The 23,661-nt window shown below is 33.3% G+C and overlaps 1 protein-coding gene across 21 annotated transcripts in view; it reads left to right on the plus strand.

Moving 5' to 3' along the window:
• Positions 1-23,661, plus strand: part of GluClalpha (glycine receptor alpha 1) — a 279,772-nt gene that overhangs the window by 104,761 nt on the left and 151,350 nt on the right. For all 21 annotated transcript variants that reach the window (XM_075290778.1, XM_075290785.1, XM_075290798.1 and 18 more), the window contains one exon: positions 15,455-15,565. The gene's annotated coding sequence lies outside the window, so the exon portion shown is untranslated. The remainder of the gene's footprint in view (positions 1-15,454; positions 15,566-23,661) is intronic.

Raw genomic sequence — 23,661 nt, forward strand, 5'->3', positions numbered from 1 at the left:
AAATTTAGACAAAATTTTCTATGGAAATAAAATTTTGACAAAATGTTCTATAGAAATAAAATTTTGACAAAATTTTCTATAGAAAAAAAATTTAAACAAAATTTTGCAGACAAATAAAATTTTGACAAAATTTTCTATACACTTAAAATTTTGACAAAATTTTCTATAGAAATAAAATTTTGACACTGTTTACTATAGAAATAAAATTTTGACAACATTTTCAATAGAAATAAAATATTGACAAAATTTTCTAAAGAAATAAAATATTGACAAAATTTTCTATAGAAACAAAATTTGGACAAATTTTTCTATAGACATACAGTTTTGACAAAATTTTATATAGAATTAAAATTTTCTATAGAATTAAAATTTTGACACAGTTTTCCATAGAAATAAAATTTTCTATAGAAATCAAATTTTGACAAAATTTTCTATGGAAATAAAATGTTTACAAAATTTTCCATCGAAATAAAATTTAGACAAAATTTTCTATGGAAATAAAATTTTGACAAAATTTTCCATAGAAAAAAAATTTTGACAAAATTTTGCAGAGAAATAAAATTTTGACAAAATTTTCTATACAATTAAAATTTTGGCAAAATTTTCTATAGAAATAAAATTTTGACAAAATCTTTACCAAATTTTCGATAGTAATAAAATATTGGCAACATTTTCTATAGAAATAAAATTTTTACACTATTTATTATAGAAATAAAATTTTGACAACATTTTCTATAGAAATAAAGTATTGACAAAATTTTCTAAAGAAATAAAATATAGACAAAATTTTCTATAGAAATAAAATTTGGAAAAATTTTTCTATAGAAATACAGTTTTGACAAAATTTTATATAGAATTAAAATTTTGACACAGTTTTCCATAGAAATAAAATTTTCTATAGAAATAAAATTTTGACAAAATTGTCTATAGAAATAAAATTTGGACAAAATTTTCTTTAGAAATAAAATTGAGACAAAATTTTCTATAGAAATAAAATTTTGACAAAGTTTTCTTTAGAAATAAAATTGTGACAAAATTTTCTATAGAAATAAAATTTTGACAAAATTTTCCATAGAAATAAAATTTTGACACAGTTTTCTATAGAAATAAAATTTTGAAAAAAATTTCAATAGAAATAAAATATTGACAAAATTTTCTATAGAAATAAAATATTGAGAAAATTTTCTATAGAAATAAAATTTTGAAAAAAATGTATATTAAAATTTTTATGGAAATTTTCTATAGAAATAAAATGTTGAAAAAATTTTCTATAGAAATAAAATTTTGACAAAATTTTCTATAGAAATAACATTTTGACAAAATTTTCTATAGAAATAAAATGTTGACAAAATTTTCTATAGAAAAAATATATTGACAAAATTTTTTGTAGGAATAAAATTTTCACAAAATGTCCTATGGGAGTAAAATATTGAAAAAATTTTCTACAGAAATACAATTTTGATAAAAAATAAAATTTTGACAAAATTTTCTATGGAAATAAAATTTTGACGAAATGTCCTATGGGAGTAAAATTTTAACAAAATTTTCTATCAAACAACATTTTGACAAAGCTTTCTATGAAAATACAATTTTGACAAAATTTTCTATGGAAATAAAATGTTGACAAATTTTCTATGGAAATACAATATTGACAAAATTTTATATAGAAATAAAATTTTGCCAAATTTTCTATGACAACAAAATTTTGAAAAATATTTTCTATAAAAACAAAATTGTGACAAAATTGTCTATGAACACAAAATTTTGACAAGCTTTTCTATTGAAATAAAATTTTGATAAAATGTTCTATGGAAATAAAATGTTGACAAAATTTTCTATGGAAATAAAATTTTGACAAAATTTTTTATCGAAATAAAATTTGGACAAAAATTGTTAGATTTTTAACAAAATTTTTCAAATTTTTGGTAGATTATTTTTGGCCACTTGGCAACCGTACTTCCAATCCCTCAATAAGTCAAATCGGGGTATCGGTTTATATGAGGACTATGTCGGAACATGGACCGATATAGCCCTTCTTCGAACTTGATCTGCCTGGAGACAAACAAAAACGATTTTGTGCAAAAATTAAGAAAGATTATTATTGAAGGATGTAGCGTGATTACAACAGACATCGTTATATCGTCTTAGAATTCCTCCCCGATGTGTTACAAACGGAATGGCTAACTATTAATGAATTTAAAAATTTGCATTGTCCATTCGGAGAAAATATTTGTCCACAGACGATTTATGGACCTTTTTTCAAACTATTACATAAAAAGTTCCACGTAAAGTAAAATGAAAAATTCCAAGTTTAATTACAATAAACGAAACCCGTGTGATTGCTTATGGGAATTACATATTTCTATAAATTTGTATAAAAATAGTTGGAGCCTCCAAAATAGATATGTATAATTATAATGTACTGTATATACCACACTGAAAAACGCATGCTCGGTTCCAACGATTTTGTCTTTAATTTAACAATTTTGGTGTTGATTCTGAGCCAAAGAAGCGGAGAATACAAGAAAGGATACTTTTAAGACACAATTCTCTTTTAAATTTGAGTTTTGTGTACTTGGTTCTAACATAGGGAGCAAATTTTAATTTGTCTTTTTTCGGCTTTTTTGCTTCATATGCTATCAAAGTCCTTTAAAAACGAGTTAACAACAACTTTATTTTCCAAATTCAGAATCGACTTCCAGTATAAATTACACTATGTTTCAAGTAAAAAATGTCTTTAAAATTCAAGATGCAAATAGACAACAAATTTAAAGACAATTTCATTAGTTTTAAAGAATTTTTCTGAATCATTAAAGTCAAGTTGACCTTACCCCAAAAACTTTTTCTTTCATTTTATGATACCCATTTGTAAGTCAAATCACTTAATTATAAGGACAATACGACTTCTTTGAAAAGTTTATCGACTTTTGGACAAGGAAAAAACTTTATATTAGAGAAATGCATCTTCTATGCTAAGCTAAATTTGCATTCGTATTTTAAGGACATGAAATCTTTGGCCTCACGACAATATTTTTTCAGTACATACAAAATTGTTTTTGAACAAATTCTGAAGATATATATGCCTGAAGCGGAATATGTATGGGCATATATTTTACAGAAGCGATTTTTCACAAAAACAAGAGAGATACTAAGCGTCAATTTAACGATGACCATTTTGCGTATAGCAGCAACCTGAAGAACGGATGAATAAGTAAAACTAAAAAACCACTGACTACCTGTAACTTTACTTCACATGTAACTATCCTGCACCACGGTAACCAATTTCAATCGAGTTCGTATATCACATTAGCAAATTACACCCAGAGAAGGAAAATGATCACCTCAAACATGTTTTAAGAGCAAAATGTTATTTTTGGGTGGTGACCATGTAACATGGTTTTCGCAACCATATTATTTTCTCGGAAATCATGTATCTGATTTCGGCAAGCAGGTTATATTTGACGAGAATATAACATTTTAGTGACAAACATGTTACATGGTCACCATACAAAAATAACATTTTGCTCTTGAAACATGATTGAGGTGATCATATTCCTTCTCTGCGTGTAGAAGCCAGATCTAGGTTATATCTATCTACGTGTCCAAATTGCATATTAAGATCCGAATATTTGTCTTTGCATAGCACACAATATTATTTCCTTCCTTCTTAAATGTTAAATTTGCATATTTTTCTCGAACATTTATTTGTGTGCATCATATTTCCATTTTATAGTCAATTGGCTTTTTGCGGCATACATGGATCTTTGTCTAAGCATTCATCAGTTTCTTCAAGATAGTTGTCTTCGCCCTCTTTGTTCAACATCATTCTCACATACATTGAATTAGAATGCACAAAGTCGTGACAGGCATTTATTGTAAATGGCGATGGTGCCACCTCATTCTCCTCCTCACCAATAGCTAAGGCTGTTTGGTAGTTCACTTTGGGTTCAGTCTGAGTCTCTGTAACTGTAGCAGTCAGTTGGCAGTTGTTGCCAAATACTTAAGTGCTTCTTAAAAATGCTTGTTGAGCTGCTAATGCCACATCGTCAAGATGATGATGATGATTGCAGTTTTGCTAGCGTTTTCGCCTTTGTTGAGAATTCTTTGCATTTATTCCATCTCTTGTCCCAATACGCCACACTTCTGGACAGTATTGGATCCTTTGTCCCGGATGATGATTATATTTTCTCGAAGGCATTATTTAAGGCACTTTTCGTTTGAATGAATAAACACCACACACACACATCGGTAAAATAAGAAAATTCTTTTTTTTTTTATTTTTCTTAATTCCATTGAATGCGTATTTACAATAAATATTGATCATTTTTATTGCTCAAGTGTTATATAGCAAATATTTGTCTTTTCTCTCACCACCGTATCAGAATAATAATAAGAAATCCTATTAAAAATATAATAAAAAAATTTGAACAGAATGATTTTAACTCTGCGTGCAATTATGTAGGGAGAAAAATAGAAAATGAAATTTCAATGATGTGGATGACAGTCTTTCGCAGAAGTTTCTACGCAATCCATGGTGGAGGGTACTTAAGATTCGGCCTGGCCGAACTTACGGCCGTATATACTTGTTTTATATAATTTTAATATAAATGTAGAGTATTTTATAAACATATTATATTATTTTTTAATATAAATACTTTATGCAGCAACATGATGACAAAACTATAGTGCTATCCAGTCTTTTTGTATCCTAATTCATAAACCGAATTACAATTTTTTTTTTTTTTTCAAATCAAATCACTTACAAACTATGAAAGTTATATCGATACTATGGCAACTACAATAACTATACCCCAACCTTTTCATATTAACCCCTAACAGAGATCCTTTCATCAAACACACACACCCAAATACAGTGAGCATTTGCAGCATTTGCAAACTGTCATAACTTCGGGAGGAAAATTGAATTGAATCTGGGTTTGATGGAAGTTATGAAAGCTTTGACCTTTCCTGTAGATGAATATTCCATTTCACAACGTTATTTCATATTGTATGCAGTGAAAGGTCATCGATGTGGAAAGGTAAAATTAAACTCAATGGCCAATGTTTGATAAAAGTCAACAAAAGATATTGAATGTGAAGCAGCAAATATCACCAAATTGAATTTTCAAATCAATTAATGCAGTATAATATTTGCAAACAATACCTTTTTCCCCTCTCCCCTTGATATCTGATACTCTATCATATGATGATAGCATCCAGTTACCCGGTTGATGGGTAGATAGCCGATATATAAAGGGATTTATTTTGAAAACATATTACTTTTAAGATTATTATAGCCTAATGTTTCTGATACAAAATTCTATCTAACATGTTATACCCTATTCGAATAGTATTCAACATACATTTAAGAATGTAATATATTTACACAATAAAAAATTTTCTTCATAAGAAAGAAATTTGAATTAGTCATACAGCCTTATTCCTAAAGTCACCGTGACTTTTCGTCTGTCGCCCCTAATCGGTATTTTGTTTGTCGATATCTCCTGATATCGTGCTTTATCGACACATATCGGTTTTCCTGGAGACTTTTTGTGACGTCACTTATTTCGTTTTTGGTCAACGTTGAATTTTGCAGTAAACCGGAAAGAGTTAAAATGACTAATACCCAACAATAAAAAATGGAAATGAATCACCCATTAGACAGAGGAGTTGGGAGGAGTTCGTTTCAAAACTACCGACCAAAAAATAGTTTCCAAAACAGTAGTTTGGATTCCCAATTTGTGATCCGTACGTAGTGCAAACTTCAATCATCTCTAATGATACTTGGATCAGATCAGAGTGGCAAAAGTTAATCGACAATTGATTGATTGGAAAACAATAAAGCTATTTGCGATAGGTCTTAAATCTCATAAAGTAAATATATTTTCAATAATGGTAAAATTCTGAATTTAAAGCTATGCTGCTTTCTAGAAAGCATTATTTACATGAAACATCATTTACTGAAACCGGGGAAAACCTCATATTGGTCTCAGATCTCATAAAGTACATATAACAGGTTGGCTGATAAGTCCCCGGTCTAACAAAGAAAAACACATTTTTTTGTCAAAATTCGTTTTTATTATTCAACATAGTTCCCTTCAAGAGCGATACAACGATTATAACGACCTTCCAATTTTTTGATACCATTTTGGTAGTACTCCTTCGGTTTTGCCTCAAAATAGGCCTCAGTTTCTGCGATGACCTCTTTATTGCAGCCAAATTTTTTCTCTGCGAGCATCCTTTTGAGGTCTGAGAACAAGAAAAAGTCGCTGGGGGCCAGATCTGGAGAATACGGTGGGTGGGGAAGCAATTCGAAGCCCAATTCATGAATTTTTGCCATCGTTCTCAATGACTTGTGGCACGGTGCGTTGTCTTGGTGGAACAACACTTTTTTCTTCTTCATATGGGGCCGTTTTGCCGCGATTTCGACCTTCAAACGCTCCAATAACGCCATATAATAGTCACTGTTGATGGTTTTTCCCTTCTCAAGATAATCGATAAAAATTATTCCATGCGCATCCCAAAAAACAGAGGTCATTACTTTGCCAGTGGACTTTTGAGTCTTTCCACGCTTCGGAGACGGATCGCCGGTCGCTGTCCACTCATCCGACTGTCGATTGGACTCAGGACTGTAGTGATGGAGCCATGTTTCATCCATTGTGACATATCGACAGAAAAACTTGGGTGTATTACGAGTTAACATCTGCAAACAACGCTTAGAATCATCAACACGTTGTTGTTTTTGGTCAAATGTGAGCTCTCGCGGCACCCATTTTGCACAGAGCTTCCGCATATCCAAATATTGATGAATGATATGACCAACACGTTCCTTTGATATCTTTACGGCCTCTGCTATCTCGATCAACTTCATTTTACTGTTGTGGATTTTTTTGATGTTTTCATCAGTAACCAAAACATGGCCTCTTTCGGGCATCCACTGCGTTCACCGTCCTCCGTGCTCATTTCACCACGCTTGAATTTTGCATACCAATCAATTATTGTTGATTTCCCTGGGGCAGAGTCCGGAAGCTCATAATCAAGCCAAGTTTTTGATTCCACGTATTTTTTCCCTTCAGAAAACAGTATTTTATCAAAACACGAAATTCCTTTTTTCCATTTTTTTCACAATAACAAAAGTTGCTTCACAAAAGACGCTTTATCTCACAAACTAATTGACTTACAGACGCCAGAGAGCTTCCGCATATCCAAATATTGATGAATGATATGACCAACACGTTCCTTTGATATCTTTACGGCCTCTGCTATCTCGATCAACTTCATTTTACTGTTGTGGATTTTTTTGATGTTTTCATCAGTAACCAAAACATGGCCTCTTTTGGGCATCCACTGCGTTCACCGTCCTCCGTGCTCATTTCACCACGCTTGAATTTTGCATACCAATCAATTATTGTTGATTTCCCTGGGGCAGAGTCCGGAAGCTCATAATCAAGCCAAGTTTTTGCTTCCACCGTATTTTTTCCCTTCAGAAAACAGTATTTTATCAAAACACGAAATTCCTTTTTTCCATTTTTTTCACAATAACAAAAGTTGCTTCACAAAAGACGCTTTATCTCACAAACTAATTGACTTACAGACGCCAAATTTTGACACGAATCATTTGAAGGTTGGTACTATATAAAACTAATATGCATTTAATACTAGCGACGCCATCTGTGTGTCAGACCGGGGACTTATCAGCCAACCTGTTATTTTTAAAATGTTCACCATTTTTATACCCTCCATCATAGGATGGGGGTATATTAACTTTGTCATTCCGTTTGTAACACATCGAAATATTGCTCTAAGACCCCATAAAGTATATATATTCTGGGTCGTGGTGAAATTCTGTGTCGATCTAAGCATGTCCGTCCGTCTGTTGAAATCACGCTAACTTCCGAACGAAACAAGCTATCGACTTGAAACTTGGCAAATGTAGTTGTTATTAATGTAGGTCGGATGGTATTGAAAATGGGCCATATCGGTCCACTTTTACGTATAGCCCCCATATAAAGGGACCCTCAGATTTGACTTGTGGAGCCTCTAACAGAAGCATATTTCATCCGATCCGGCTCAAATTTGGTATATGGTGTTGGTATATGGTCTCTAATAACCATGCAAAAATTGGTCCACATCGGTCCATTATTATATATAGCCTTCATATAAACCGATCCCCAGATTTGGCTTGCGGAGCCTAAAAGAGAAGCAAATTTCATCCGATTCGGCTGAAATTTGATACATGGTGTTGGTATATGGTCTCTACCAACCATGCAAAAATTGGTCCACATCGGTCCATAAATTTATATAGCGCCCATATAAACCGATCCCCAGATTTGGGTTGCGGAGCCTCAAAAAGAAGCAAATTTCATCCGATCCGGCTGAAATTTGGTACATGATGTTGGTATATGGTCTCTAACAACCATGCAAAAATTGGTCCATATCGGTCCTTAATTATATATAGCCCCCATATAAACCGATCCCCAGATTTGGCTTGTGGAGCCTCTAAGAGAAGCATATTTCATCCGAGCCGGCTGAAATTTGGTACATGGTGTTGGTATATGGCTCTAATAATCATGCAAAAATTGGTCCACATCGGTTCATAATTATATATAGCCCCCATATAAAACGTTCTCCAGATTTGACCTCCGGAGCCTCTTGGAGGAGCAAAATTCATCCGATCCGGTTCAAATTAGGAACGTGGTGTTAGTATATGGTCGCTAACAACCATACCAAAATTGGTCCAATCACACAAAAATTGGTCCATATCGGTTCATAATCATGGTTACCACTAGAGTCAAAAATAATCTACCAAAATTTTATTTCTATAGAAAATTTTGTCAAAATTTTATTTCTATAGAAAATTTTGTCAAAAGTTTATTTCTATAGAAAATGTTGTTAAAATTTTATTCGGTTCATAATAACATTTTCATCATTGTCAAAATTTTATTTCTATAGAAATTTTTGTCAAAATTTTGTTTCTATAGAAAATTTTGTCAAAATTTTTATTTCTATAGAAAATTTTGTGAAAATTTTATTTCTATAGAAAATTTTGTTAAAATTTTATTTCTGTAGAAAATTTTGTGAAAATTTTTGTCTACTTTGTCAAACTGAATTATATACGTATTGGATCGATCTTTTTTGATTTAATATATACCACGTATGGACTTACATACAATTTAGAAGATGGTGTTAGGAGGTTTTAAGATACCTTGCCATCGGCAAGCGTTACCGCAACTTAAGTAATTCGATTGTGGATGGCAGTGTTTAGAAGAAGTTTCTACGCAATCCATGATGGAGGGTACATAAGCTTCGGCCTGGCCGAACTTACGGCCGTATATACTTGTTGGTATATAACAATATTACATTTTTAATAAACCGCCAAATTAAAACTTTTACCTTCAAAGTGCACTGTTAGAAATATTTGTTTTTCATATGTTCCGATATAAACAAAATTTTTAAACACAATATATTTAATTGCAAAAATGTAATGTTCCTAAACTAGCATTAAATGGTTTGGACGCATATGTTAATATGTTGGGACAAGAATGTTTCATAAAAATAATATGTGTGAATGTAAACACATATAAATTTAGAAATTTCGAGTAAACATATATATGTTGTGATATTTTATTCAGGGAGCGACAGAGAGAGAGAATATAGAGCATGAAATGGAGATGGAAACGGGGAGGGTTGACGAAATATATCAACATAACACAGCGAGAGAATCAAAAGAGAGCAATTTCTATGAAACTGCTTGTATGTTGTTTCGGAAAACTGTTCTATGTGTTCATTTGTTTTGGCTATGCGCTTGGCATCCCAGCAAAATAATTGAAAGTTCTTCCAAATGCACAACTTTAAAAGCACTTCCAGAAGATGCACTCCCTATGATGTTCTTTATTTTATCAACCCAGGAAGTTCTTTTAATTCAGTTTTTTTATAACTTGGTTTTTCATATTTTTATTGGATAATTTTAGCTTTTTTTGTTTCAAATAGGCAAAAAACAGAGTAAGAATTCATAAAATGGTACAAATCATTTACATTTTGTTGAAAAAATGCTAAATCTAATCTGAAAGAAATTGTGAATTTTTGAAGTCAAACGTTTCCGACAAGCGTTAGTATCCATTAAAAATTAAAAAATATTATAAAAATTATTTATTTGACAAAATATCACAGAATTTTTTATTTACATCCAAAACATTGAATTCGGATCACACCTAAAGAAGTGATGCAAATTCAGTGAAATGGCTGTTGAAAGGGAGGACTTCCGTCCTATGACAAGCCCATGTTAAATTCATCGCTTCTGCGTCAATTTTGCACCACTTCCGGATCCAAAAAGAACATTTTCATTAAGAACTACATCTCAAAAAGCTTATCTTGCATACATGATGATGTAAAATTTTTTTATCAAAAAAATTATTATTTTTTTTATCACCAGTGTTTATGTGCTAAGTGTTTTAATGCTTGGATTGTCTGCGGTAGCAATGATAATGACTACCCTGGATACAAATTCGTAGAAGAATTCTTTATTTAGTTTAAACTTTGGCATTTGCCTGAAACAATAATAAGTGCAAATGTCAATATTATTTTTCGACATTGCATTTGCTGGTTGCTTTCTTTTGCAATTTTCCACTTTTCGCTTTGCTACTCATTTTTCTCTCGTCAACCCGTAAACCATAGCATTTCTCAACATCTCACCACCTCAAACTCATTTGTCAGAGATGAGCTCTATGAGGAGAAGATGAGAGCAAGAAGGGCTAAGTGTTATTGACATTAAGAATGAAAGCAAATAACAGCAAGCATTAAATGCAGGAAAATGTTATATGTTATGTGCGGGGTGTGTGTGCGATTGTGATGTTAAGGTCTGTGTAGCAATCATTCGTTCTTGATTCGTTTGCACGAAGGAAATGAAACCTAATTAATCCCATTCATTATGGAGAACAAATTACGTCAGTAGAATTCCTAAGAAATGTCACGTGTCTGCAAAAAAAGAAACACGTAAAAATTCCATTTTAAAAGGATAACATGAGACACATATATGTGTCTCTCTCCCTACCTCTCTGTGTCTCTCTCCTTCTCTGTCTCCATCTCTTTATGAATCGTTTGATAATATGCTTACATGGTAACCGAGATATCGTGCAAGTGCCACATCCTTCTGGGTAATAACATCCATATAGATGCAAACACTATGATGTGTGTTATTATACCAAAAATTCTATAGGTGTGTGAGTGTGTCTATGTGATATATTATACGCCCGTATACATTCTCAAAGTTTCAATTGTGATAAGAACCTTGTGCTTCACTCAAATTTGGCATCTCTCCCATTGACACATTGAGCCACACTGAATGCTTCATAATCCCCATAGAAATAAGGATAATTATTGTATTTCAAAAGAATGAGATTTTAATTGAATTTAGCTCAGGCATATCATTGTAAACGAGATATTATCTTGTTTTTGGAAATCTTTCATAGGAATGGGACAGGTTTAGCCTTCACAAGACTGCTGCAAAGCAAGATTAGAAATTAAGATTTTTTTGTTTTCCTACTCAGGAATTATTTAATGTAATAAGAGTATCTTAAATTAAAGAAAAATCTTGGTTTTCATTTCATCTCAATAATAAGAAACATATACATACGTAACAGGAATAAAGTCGTCTACATGGTAATGTTTGTAGTGATGAACGGCAAAGGACTTTATTTTCTCCAAATCGGATTTTAATTTTCAATATGCTAAATTGAAAAATGATTAATATACGATGCTCCACTTCATCAAATGTAACAAGAATAAGATCGCTCAGCGCTCTCGTTGAAATATCTTCTATAACTCTTTATACCCTCCACCATAGGATGGAGGGTAAATTAACTTTGTCATTCCGTTTGTAACACATCGAAATATTGCTCTAAAACCCCATAAAGTATATATATTCTGGGTCGTGGTGAATTTCTGAGTCGATCTAAGCGTGTCCGGCCGTCCGTCCGTCTGTTGAAATCACGCTAACTTTCGAACGAAACAAGCTATCGACTTGAAACTTGGCACAAGTAGTTGCTATTGATGAAGGTCAATTGGCATTGCAAATCGGCCATATCGGTCCACTTTTACGTATAGCCCCCATATAAGCGGACCCTCAGATTTGGCTTGCGGAGCCTCAAAGCGAAACAAATTTCATCCGATCTGCCTGAAATTTGGTATATGGTATCTAACAACCATGTAAAAATTGGTCCACATTGGTTCATAATTATATATAGCCCCCATATAAAACGATCCCCAAATTTGGCTTGCGGAGTCTCTAAGAGAAGCAAATTTCATCCAATGCGGTTGAAATTTAAAACATGGTGTTAGTATATGATCTCTAACAACCGTGCCAGAATTGGTCCATATCGGTCCATAATTATATATAGCCCCCATATAAACCGTTCTCCGGATTTGACCTCCGGAGTCTGTTGGAGGAGCAAAACTCATCCAATTCGGTTCAAATTTGGAACGTGGTGTTAGTATATGGTCTATAACATCCATGCAAAAATTGGTCCACATCGGTTCACAATTATATATAGCTCCCATATAAACCGATCCCCAGATTTGGCTTGCGGAGCTTACGGTGTTAGTATATGGCCGCTAACAACCATACCAAAATTGGTCCATATCGGTCTATAGTTACACACAAAAAAAAAATTTTCTGATTCAATCACGAAATTAATTGATCCAATTAATTTTTTAATGGAAATGTCTTCAATCACAGAAATGATAGTATCAATTAAAAAATTAATTGAAGGTCAATTAAAAAATTAATTGATCCAATTAAAAAATTAATTGATACTATTAATTTTTGTGATTGATTTTTGTTTCAATTAAAAAATTTGTTGATTCAATTAAATTTTTAATTGAATATTTTTTAAAACTCAATTAAAATTTTAATTGGAAAATTTTTCGTGAAATTTTTTTCTGTGTATATATAGCCGATCTCCAATCACACAAAAATTGGTCCATATCGGTTCATAATCATGGTTGCCACTCGAGCCAAAAATAATCTACCAAAATTTTATTTCTATAGAAAATTTTGTCAAAATTGTATTTCTATAGAAAGTTTTGTCCAAATTTTATTTCTGTAGAAAATTTTGTCAAAGTTTTATTTCTATAGATAATTTTGTCAAAACTTTATTTCCATTCGTTTTGTTTTGTTATTGTTGGTTCTCATCTTTAAGCATTGTTGTTGTTTTTTTATTTCAGCTTAAAACCATACATTGACTAAACTACAAGTGTAGCTTAACCAACAGAGGAAAAGAATGTTTGTCAAATTTATTTGGGCAAAGCCCTATAGACTGCAAGATGGTTGGATGGACGCACGTTTCGGAATTACCACATTCCTCATCAGCATCCTCTACTTGCGGTAAAACTATCAACCAATTATCAGAATAAATTTAGGCAGTTCACTAAACCCAAAGTGAACCAAACTTGAACCTTCCGAAAAAAGGTTTGTGATAGCCGGCCTTTGCCGAAAAAAAAATTGTACAAACATGATTATTTGCAAAAATGGAGTAATAATATCCATGTGTTACATTTTATACTTTCAATACAAACAGTAAACTTTTCGCAAAATCGCATACAAAAAATTGCTAATAAAATTTTTGGGCAAGGCCTACTCAACCTAAAATTTGACTTAGCATGTGTATTTTAACAGGTGCTGACTTAGCACTTTTTTACACATCATTACCAAACAGAGATAAAAACAGATATTTATGTTAATATATATATTTTTATACCCACCACCATAGAATGGTGACGGGGGTATAATAAGTTTGTCATTCCGTTTGTAACGCATCGAAATATCGATTTCCGACTATATAAAGTATATATATTCTTGATCAGGGAGAAATTCTAAGACGATATAACGATGTCCGTCTGTCCGTCTGTCTGTCTGTCTGTCTGTCTGTCTGTCTGTCTGTTGTAATCACGCTACAGTCTTCAATAATGAAGCAATCGTGCTGAAATTTTGCACAAGCTCGTCTTTTGTCTGCAGGCAGGTCAAGTTCGAAGATGGGCTATATCGGTCCAGGTTTTGATATAGTCCCCATATAAACCGACCTCCCGATATGGGGTCTTGGGCTTATAGAAATCGTAGTTTTTATCCAATTTGCCTGAAATTTGAAATCTGGAGGTATTTTATGACCATAAAGAGATGTGCCAAAAATGGTGAGTATCGGTCCACGTTTTGGTATAGCCCCCATATAGACCGATCTCCCGATTTTACTTCTTGGGCTTATAGAAACCGCAGTTTTTATTCAATTTACCTGAAATTTGAAATCTAGAGGTATTGTAGGACCACAAATACGTGTGCCAAAAATTGTGAGTATCGGTCCATATTTTGGTATAGCCCCCATATAGATCGATCTCCCGATTTTACTTCTTGGGCTTATATAAACCGCAGTTTTTATTCAATTTATCTGAAATTGGAAGTCTAGAGGTATTGTAGGACCACAAATATGTATGCCAAAAATTGTGAGTATCGGTCCATATTTTGGTATAGCCCCAATATAGACCGATCTCCCGATTTTACTTCTTGGGCTTATAGAAACCGCAGTTTTTATTCAATTTACCTGAAATTGGAAATCTAGAGGTATTGTAGGACCACAAATACGTGTGCCAAAAATTGTGAGTATCGGTCCATATTTTGGTATATCCCCCATATAGACCGATCTCCCGATTTTACTTCTTGGGCTTATAGAAACCGCAGTTTTTATTCAATTTATCTGAAATTGGAAATCTAGAGTTATTTTAGGACCACAAATACGTGTGCCAAAAATTGTGAGTATCGGTCCATATTTTGGGATAGCCCCCATATAGACCGATCTCCCGATTTGGGGTCTTGGGCTTATAGAAACCGTATTTTTTATCCAATTTGTCTGAAATTGGAAATCTAGAGGTATTTTAGGACCATAAACAGGTCCTAAAATACCGACTTCACTTCTTGAGGGTGTAGAAGGCGCACTGATCATGAAAATTGCTTGAAACTCAATGTAAAATTTCAAGATTTTACTTCTACAGATTTAAGATTTCAAATCAAGACGTTATTTTATAATTTTCTTGCACACTTACAAGAGATGTTAATGATTCCTCTAAACCTCAAACAAAAATGGTTCTTATAAATCCAGAATCTGATATAGTTCTCATAGGTGAAATCTTTAAATTTATCTTCGGGTTGTGTCCTCAAGTCCCCAAGCCCTCCTGAAATTTCAAAGGAAACCCTAATATTTGGTTCATGGTGGTGGGTATTTAAGATTCGGCCCGGCCGAACTTACTGCTGTATATACTTGTTTTTTGTTAAACTATGTATTTATGATTTATCTGTCGATCTGCATCTTAATCCATTTTTTTATAAATGGTTGACTTAGCTAACTAACTAAACTAACATTTATTTCTTCAACAAATTCTTATATATTTTGTTTTGCCATTTTCGTTACAGGATTTCAAAGGAGCCTTGCATACCAAAATGTTTCACATGCAATATTGACATGAACTGCAAATTTTAAAGCCGTACAGGGAAGAAAAGCTTTGAGTATAAACTCGACCTAATGTAAGTCAATAACCACATTCAGTTATATGAACGAATTTTTAAACATTATCCAAATGTGTTAACTAATTGTGGGATATGATAAGGAAATTTTTGAATCTAGATTTTCTAAATTGAATATATATTTCATTTATCGAATTTTTATACCCACCACCATAGAATGGTGACGGGGGTATAATAAGTTTGTCATTCCGTTTGTAACGCATCGAAATATCGATTTCCGACTATATAAAGTATATATATTCTTGATCAGGGAGAAATTCTAAGACGATATAACGATGTCCGTCTGTCCGTCTGTCTGTCTGTCTGTCTGTCTGTCTGTCTGTCTGTTGTAATCACGCTACAGTCTTCAATAATGAAGCAATCCTGCTGAAATTTTGCACAAACTCGTCTTTTGTCTGCAGGCAGGTCAAGTTCGAAGATGAGCTATATCGGTCCAGGTTTTGATATAGTCCCCATATAAACCTACCTCCCGATTTGGGGTCTTGGGCTTATAGAAATCGTAGTTTTTATCCAATTTGCCTGAAATTTGAAATCTAGAGGTATTTTATGACTATAAAGAGGTGTGCCAAAAATGGTGAGTATCGGTCCATGTTTTGGTATAGCCCCCATATAGACCAATCTCCCGATTTTACTTCTTGGGCTTATAGAAACCGCAGTTTTTATTCAATTTACTTGAAATTGGAAATCTAGAGGTATTGTAGGACCACAAATACGTGTGCCAAAAATTGTGAGTATCGGTCCATGTTTTGGTATGGTCCCCATATAAAACGACTTCCCGATTTTGGGTCTTGGGCTTATAGAAATCGTAGTTTTTATCCAATTTGCCTGAAATTTGAAGTCTAGAGGTATTTTATGACCATAAAGAGGTGTGCCAAAAATGGTTAGTATCGGTCCATGTTTTGGTATAGCCCCCATATAGACCGATCTCCCGATTTTACTTCTTGGGTTTATAGAAAACGCACTTTTTATTCAATTTACCTGAAATTGGAAATCTAGAGGTATTGTAGGACCGAAAATACGTGTGCCAAAAATTGTGTGTATCGGTCCATGTTTTGGTATGGTCCCCATATAAAACGACCTCCCGATTTTACTTCTTGGGTTTATAGAAAACGCACTTTTTATTCAATTTACCTGAAATTTGAAATCTAGAGGTATTGTAGGACCGCAAATACGTGTGCCAAAAATTGTGTGTATCGGTCCATGTTTTGGTATGGTCCCCATATAAAACGACCTCCCGATTTTACTTCTTGGGTTTATAGAAACCGTAGTTTTTTATCCAATTTGCCTGAAACTTGAAATCTAGAGGTATTTTTTGACCATAAAGAGGTGTGCCGAAAATGGTGAGTATCGGCCCATATTTTGGTATAGACCGATTTCCCGATTTTACTTCTTGGGCTTCTAGAATCCGAAGTTTTTATCCTATTTGCCTGAAATTGGAAATCTAGAGGTATTTTCGGGTCATAAAGAGGTGTGCCGAAAAAGGTGAGTATCGGTCCATATTTTAGTCCATATATTTTGGTATGGTCCCCATATAAAACGACCTCCCGATTTTACTTCTTGGGTTTATAGAAAACGCACTTTTTATTCAATTTACCTGAAATTTGAAATCTAGAGGTATTGTAGGACCGCAAATACGTGTGCCAAAAATTGTGTGTATCGGTCCATGTTTTGGTATGGTCCCCATATAAAACGACCTCCCGATTTTACTTCTTGGGTTTATAGAAACCGTAGTTTTTTATCCAATTTGCCTGAAACTTGAAATCTAGAGGTATTTTTTGACCATAAAGAGGTGTGCCGAAAATGGTGAGTATCGGCCCATATTTTGGTATAGACCGATTTCCCGATTTTACTTCTTGGGCTTCTAGAATCCGAAGTTTTTATCCTATTTGCCTGAAATTGGAAATCTAGAGGTATTTTCGGGTCATAAAGAGGTGTGCCGAAAAAGGTGAGTATCGGTCCATATTTTAGTATAGCCCCCATAAGAACGATCTCCCGATTTAACTCCTTGGGTTTCTAGAAACCGTAGTTTTTATCTGATTTGCCTGAAATTGTAAATATTCTGGTATTTTAGGCTCACAAAAACGTGTATCGGATTAAGTTTTTATCGGTCCATTTGGTAATGCCTCCGTATAGACCGACTTCACTTCATGAGGGTGTAGAAGGCGCAATGATCATGAAAATTGCTTGAAACTCAAGGTAAAATTTCCAGATTTTACTTCTACAGATTTAAAATTTCAAATCAAGACGTTATTTTATAATTTTCTTGCACACTTACAAGAGATGGTAATGATTCCTCTAAAACTCAAACAAAAATGGTTCTTATAAATCCAGGATCCGATATAGTCCTCATAGGTGAAATCTTTAAATTTATCTTGGGGAAGTGTCCTCAAGCCCTCCTGAAATTACAAAGGAAACCCTAATATTTGGTTCATGGTGGTGGGTATTTAAGATTCGGCCCGGCCGAACTTAGTGCTGTATATACTTGTTCATTTTCTTTTTTGTGAGATATTACAAAAGCTATTCCTGAATCAATTCACACAAAAACATACTGGGAACAAATGTAATATAGACCAAAGAAGTTTACGTTCATTGAAAGTCATTGAATTACATTTAAATCTAAAGTAAATCGATTTCGATCGATGACAGTCTACTGGAGTGCTGTACTTCGAAAGGGAAAATGTCTCTACTGAATTTTTGTTTTTAGACATGTTGGGGTTTTTGTAAAGCTCATTCTCAATAAAGAGAAGAAAACGTTACCAACATAGTCTAATAAGTAGAACAAATGGGGATGTGGAAATGGTCTAAAATTTCGATTCCGAGGTAAGAACAATTTTTTGTGTGTAAATGCAAATGTTTTAAATAAAATTCTTTATTTTGCCAAGCTTGAGATCTATTTGTTTTTATTATTTTTAATTCATCCGTCCTAATATTTCGCAATTTTCGTTGAATTGATTCATCAGAGGTGTATGATATATAAATCAATCACTATACACAAAATTCTTATTAGAGCATCACTGCTCTCGTCAGCTTTTGCTATTGCACAAAATAAAGAATTTTATTTAAAACTGAAAAAGATCGAACAAGAAACAAAACGCAAATGTTTAAAAATGTAAAGTAACGCAAATTTTCTCCTAATTTTTAAAACACACTTTCAACCAAAGACGTTAGATCCAACAAAGTAATGAGCTGTCTAACCTAGCCCAACATAAGCAGAACTTGATTGCAATACATATAAGCAACACTGTAAATATGTTACTATTAATGACGTTGACATGCAATTTAGCCCAAATAATACTAACAATACTGCAAACTCAAGCAAAAAAACAAATTACCTCGAATTGTAAAGCCCGTAAAGTTTAAATTGAAAAATTAAACTTCACCTTGACTTCTTATCCAGACTCAGTCAAAATGAATCCTTTAAAACAAATTCACTTCCAAGGTAATTGTAAAAATATGACCCTGCTCAAAATTTCTACAAGTTTGTTTTTGTTTCTCTCTATGAAAATTGACTTTTGATGTTTCTCTTTGTCAGCACTTCGAAATTGTGAGTGAATGAGTCTATTTGCACAATGGGCAAAATGAATTTTTAATATTTGTTTCTCTTTTGTATGCTTCTCTATTTTGTGACAATTCTTTAGAGGAAAAAATCCTTGCATGCTTTTGCCTTGGCAAATGGACTTGATTATAAAAATGAATGTATGGGAATACACACCTCGAGCATTAATGCCACAAGGTAAAGCCAATATTATCAGCCCATTAGCACACACATACGACCGACTAGCCATCTCTATCTCTCTCTTCTCGCTCTCTCCAATGATGTAGAGAATGACCAATAGGGGTTTAGATGGAGGCCTTTATATATGAGAATTAAAGGGATAAAGATTATATTTAAAGAAACAAGTATTTGTTATTTTTTAAATTCAAATTTTAGTTAAAATGGCTACTAAGTCGGACTAAAATCTAAAATAACATGCTGAAGTAATAAAAAAATGTATTGAATGTGAAAATTAAAAACCAAGATATTCGAAATGTTTGAGAACTTATTCCGAAAAAACTTGGCTTGAAACAGACTGATCAATCAAAGTATTGTCCATCGCTGGCCACTACTCTTACCCATCTTTCTGGAAACATACGGATACCGCACCGAAAAAACAACTAGTATTTTGACTTAATCCGCAAATCGATCCAATTTTCCCGACAGGTCATGCGTTAGCTATCGAAAGAAGTTATAATCAGAATGAGCAATGTCTGAGATATACGTCGATTGGAGTACACCATTCCATCTGTGTTTTTCCGAGCGTCAATGAACTGCAAAATTACCTTGTCGTGCCATTCCAAATATTCTGGTAGTGTATCACGCAATGCTCAGCTAAACTGCATCAAATTGCACCACAAATCTGCTGTGATTTTGGGAGTCACCTTGGTGCAATTGTTTTCAGCAGTGTATTATTCCCTCCCAGTAATGCTGCACAGAGAATACAGATTGGTTGTGATAACCGAATTTATTGCCAACCTCCTTTTGGCAGTTGCACCAACTATCAGTTGGCAGTTGTGTCACCCGACAAATTCGGTCGACTCAATCGAATTATGGGAACTCCAACTAATACTATATATGGAGTTGGTTGTATCAGACGATGGAATTTTTCGTTGTTCCCTTCATTTGGTTGTGTCACCCATCCCCAATTACAAATTAATTTCATTTAAATTTTATTTTTTTATTTGGTTTAAATACGTTTAAATATTTGTATTAAAGATGTATAGCTAAATACAATGTATGATAACAATTAATGTCCTTAAAATGTTTTGGCGGTTGGGCAAACAAAATTTGATACACATTCCATTATGACCTTCAGTTGAAAGTCGACTTTTTTAAATATTAAAATGTATAAAAATTGACCCGTATTACTAGTTTTTGCATATAAGTTATTTTTGGTCGCTATAAGTTATTTTGGTCTGTGCCTACAGACACGTTTGGACAAGCAAGCCAATTTTGAAACCACAAGTGATGAACTTCTTCTTATTGCTGAGTGCGTCCCGATAGTGTGTTAGGCATTATGAAAAATAATCTGGCCCATGGCCCTTTGTATCCACTTGGGTCTGTTGTACAACGTTGACATATTGGATTATTGTTTAAAAATAAATCAAATAAGATTAGTTAGATTTTGGTGCACTCATTTTTATATAAACAGTTCAGAACCTACCAATTTATTCACAATGACATCTCTGTGAGGTTCCAAGTACACAAAGCATCCTGGAGATATGTCATTAAATCCGATTGGGGTACGTATGATTTTTATGCCCTATAATATACCCAACATAAATGATCCACTCCTATATCGTTACGTATCTTTTACTTACGTCCTCAAAATAATGCTTTGAACAAAATTGTGGATGCCACTTTGTAGCGCTTTAAAAATCGTCATTTGTTACGTTTAATTGAAAAACAAACAAAGAAATATCTTCTTTGAGAACCAAGTAATTAACAAAAATTGACATTTAAAAATAATTCAAATAGGATTCGGTTGTGAATACTGTATGTCAGTTCTGATTGCTAAATGGCAGTTACGAAATTTATTTAAAGTTGGTTGTGCCAACAGAATTCGAAACAAATGCTTCAAAATATATAGATTTTGTTGCTTCAACCATTAGTCTTGTATCACAAACGAAATTCTATTGAAATGATTGCCAAATTATAGTAAGCATGAAAAGACGATTGCATTAAAGAAAATAGGTTGACACACCTAATATATAATTCTAAATGTAGAATTTTCATTATCAGAACCGATTTCCAACCAAATTGTTCTCTGTGTGTGGAGACATTTCTTAGTGTTGCAAACCTTCTCCAAGTTGTTTCACCCTAATGTTAGACGCCGTTCGAACCCTACCAAAAACGGAGCCCCCTTGTCATTGAATTGGGCACTCATAAGGAGAAGTTCACCACTTGTGGCATCACAATGAACTGTGATGCCTCTGATATCTACCTGCGGAACTTAGTAGAGACATCTCACCTATATTTTCGGTTATTATTAAGGCCTTAAGACACATGGCCTAAGCCTATGGCAATAACTCATTTATGATATAAAGTGCGAAAATATTTTTTTTTGTCATTGCAATGGCGCCATCTGTATGTCATTGTGAGTTTTTATACATGGTTGAGATCACAAATATGCACAAGAGAAAACTATTTTACATTCATTGTGGCTTTGCTTCAATCACACTGAATACCCAAAGCCCCACGATTTTATGCAAATCCCACAATAGCTGCAAGAGTGCAAAAACATAGGCGGAAGGACAATGCATCACCTGCAGCGACAAAAATCACAAACAATAAGGAGGACTTCGGTAAAAACTTGCAAATTATGAATACTTCCATTCACATAATAGGCAGACAAACATTCACACACACACACACGCACAGACCAAAGCAAACATAACATTGAAAACACTTCACCGCCAGTCGTCCTCGGCTCACAAAACCTACACATAAATATACTCTACGACAATGGTGATAATTGAAGTCCTTGTAGTTTTGCTTTTGTATCTCTGTTCATGTGTATGGGTATGAAAAATTGTATGCTGACACAAACACAAATGCAATGGAATCTGTTTCGAAATGATAACATACCTCACACATACATACACACAGACATACTAATATACCCAGCAAAAAAAGCGTCGCCAAAAAAAGTAGTGAAAATTATCTTTTTGGATCCGGAAGTGGTGCAAAATTGACGCAAAATCGATGAATTTAACGTGGGCTTGTCATAGGACGGACGTCTATTATTTCAACAGTAGTTGCACTGAATTTGCATCACTTCTTAAGGAATGATCCGATTTCAGTGCTTTGGATGTGAATTAAAAACTTTCGTGATATTTTGTCAAATAATTAATTTTTAATTTTTTTTTTATTATTTTTAATGCATTCTAACGTTTGTCTGAAACACTTGACGTCAGATATTGTATCATTTTTTTCGACAAAAGATAAAAATTTGTAACGTTTTATTAATTCTTACTCTATTTGAAACAAAAAAATAATAAAACAAGTAAGGAAAGTCTAAAGTCGGGCGGGGCCGACTATATTATACCCTGCACCACTTTGTAGATCTAAATTTTCGATACCATATCACATCCGTCAAATGTGTTGGGTGCTATATAAAAAGGTTTGTCCCAAATACATACATTTAAATATCACTCGATTTGGATAGAACTTGATAGACTTTTACAAAATCTATATACTCCAAATTTAAGTTGGCTAATGCATTAGGGTGGAACACAATTTTAGTAAAAAAATATGGGAAACATTTAAATCTGAAGCAATTTTAAGGAAACTTCGCAAAAGTTTATTTATGATTTATCGCTCGATATATATGCATTAGAAGTTTAGGAAAATTAGAGTCATTTGTACAACTTTTCGACTAAGCAGTGGCGATTTAACAAGGAAAATGTTGGTATTTTGACCATTTTTGTCGAAATCAGAAAAACATATATATGGGAGCTAAATCCAAATCTGAACCGATTTCAATCAAATTTGGCACACATGACTATATTACTAATTTTACTCCTAGTGCAAAATTTCAATCAAATTGGGCCAAAACTCTGGCTTCTGGGGCCATATAAGTCCATATCGGGCGAAAATATATATGAGAGCTATATCTAAATCTGAACCGATTTCAATCAAATTTGGCACACATGACTATACTACCAATTGTACTCCTTCAATTTCAATTTCAAGCTAATCTGGATAAAACTCTGGCTTCTGGGTCCATATAAGTGCATATCGGGCGAAAGATATATATGGGAGCTATATCTAAATTTGGCACGCATAGCAACAATGCTAAATCTACTCCCTGTGCAAAATTTCAACCAAATTGGGCAAAAACTCTGGCTTTTAGGACCATATTAGTCCATATCGGACGAAAGATATATATGGGAGCTATATCTAAATCTGAACCGATTTCAATCAAATTTTGCACACTTGACTATACTACTAATTCTACTCCTAGTGCAAAATTTCAACCAAATGCGGCCAAAAATCTGGCTTCTGGGGCCATATAAGTCCATATCGGGCGAAAGATATATATGAGAGCTATATCTAA

Source organism: Haematobia irritans, chromosome 1, assembly GCF_050003625.1.
Source record: "Haematobia irritans isolate KBUSLIRL chromosome 1, ASM5000362v1, whole genome shotgun sequence".
NCBI classification, from domain to species: Eukaryota; Metazoa; Arthropoda; class Insecta; order Diptera; family Muscidae; genus Haematobia; species Haematobia irritans.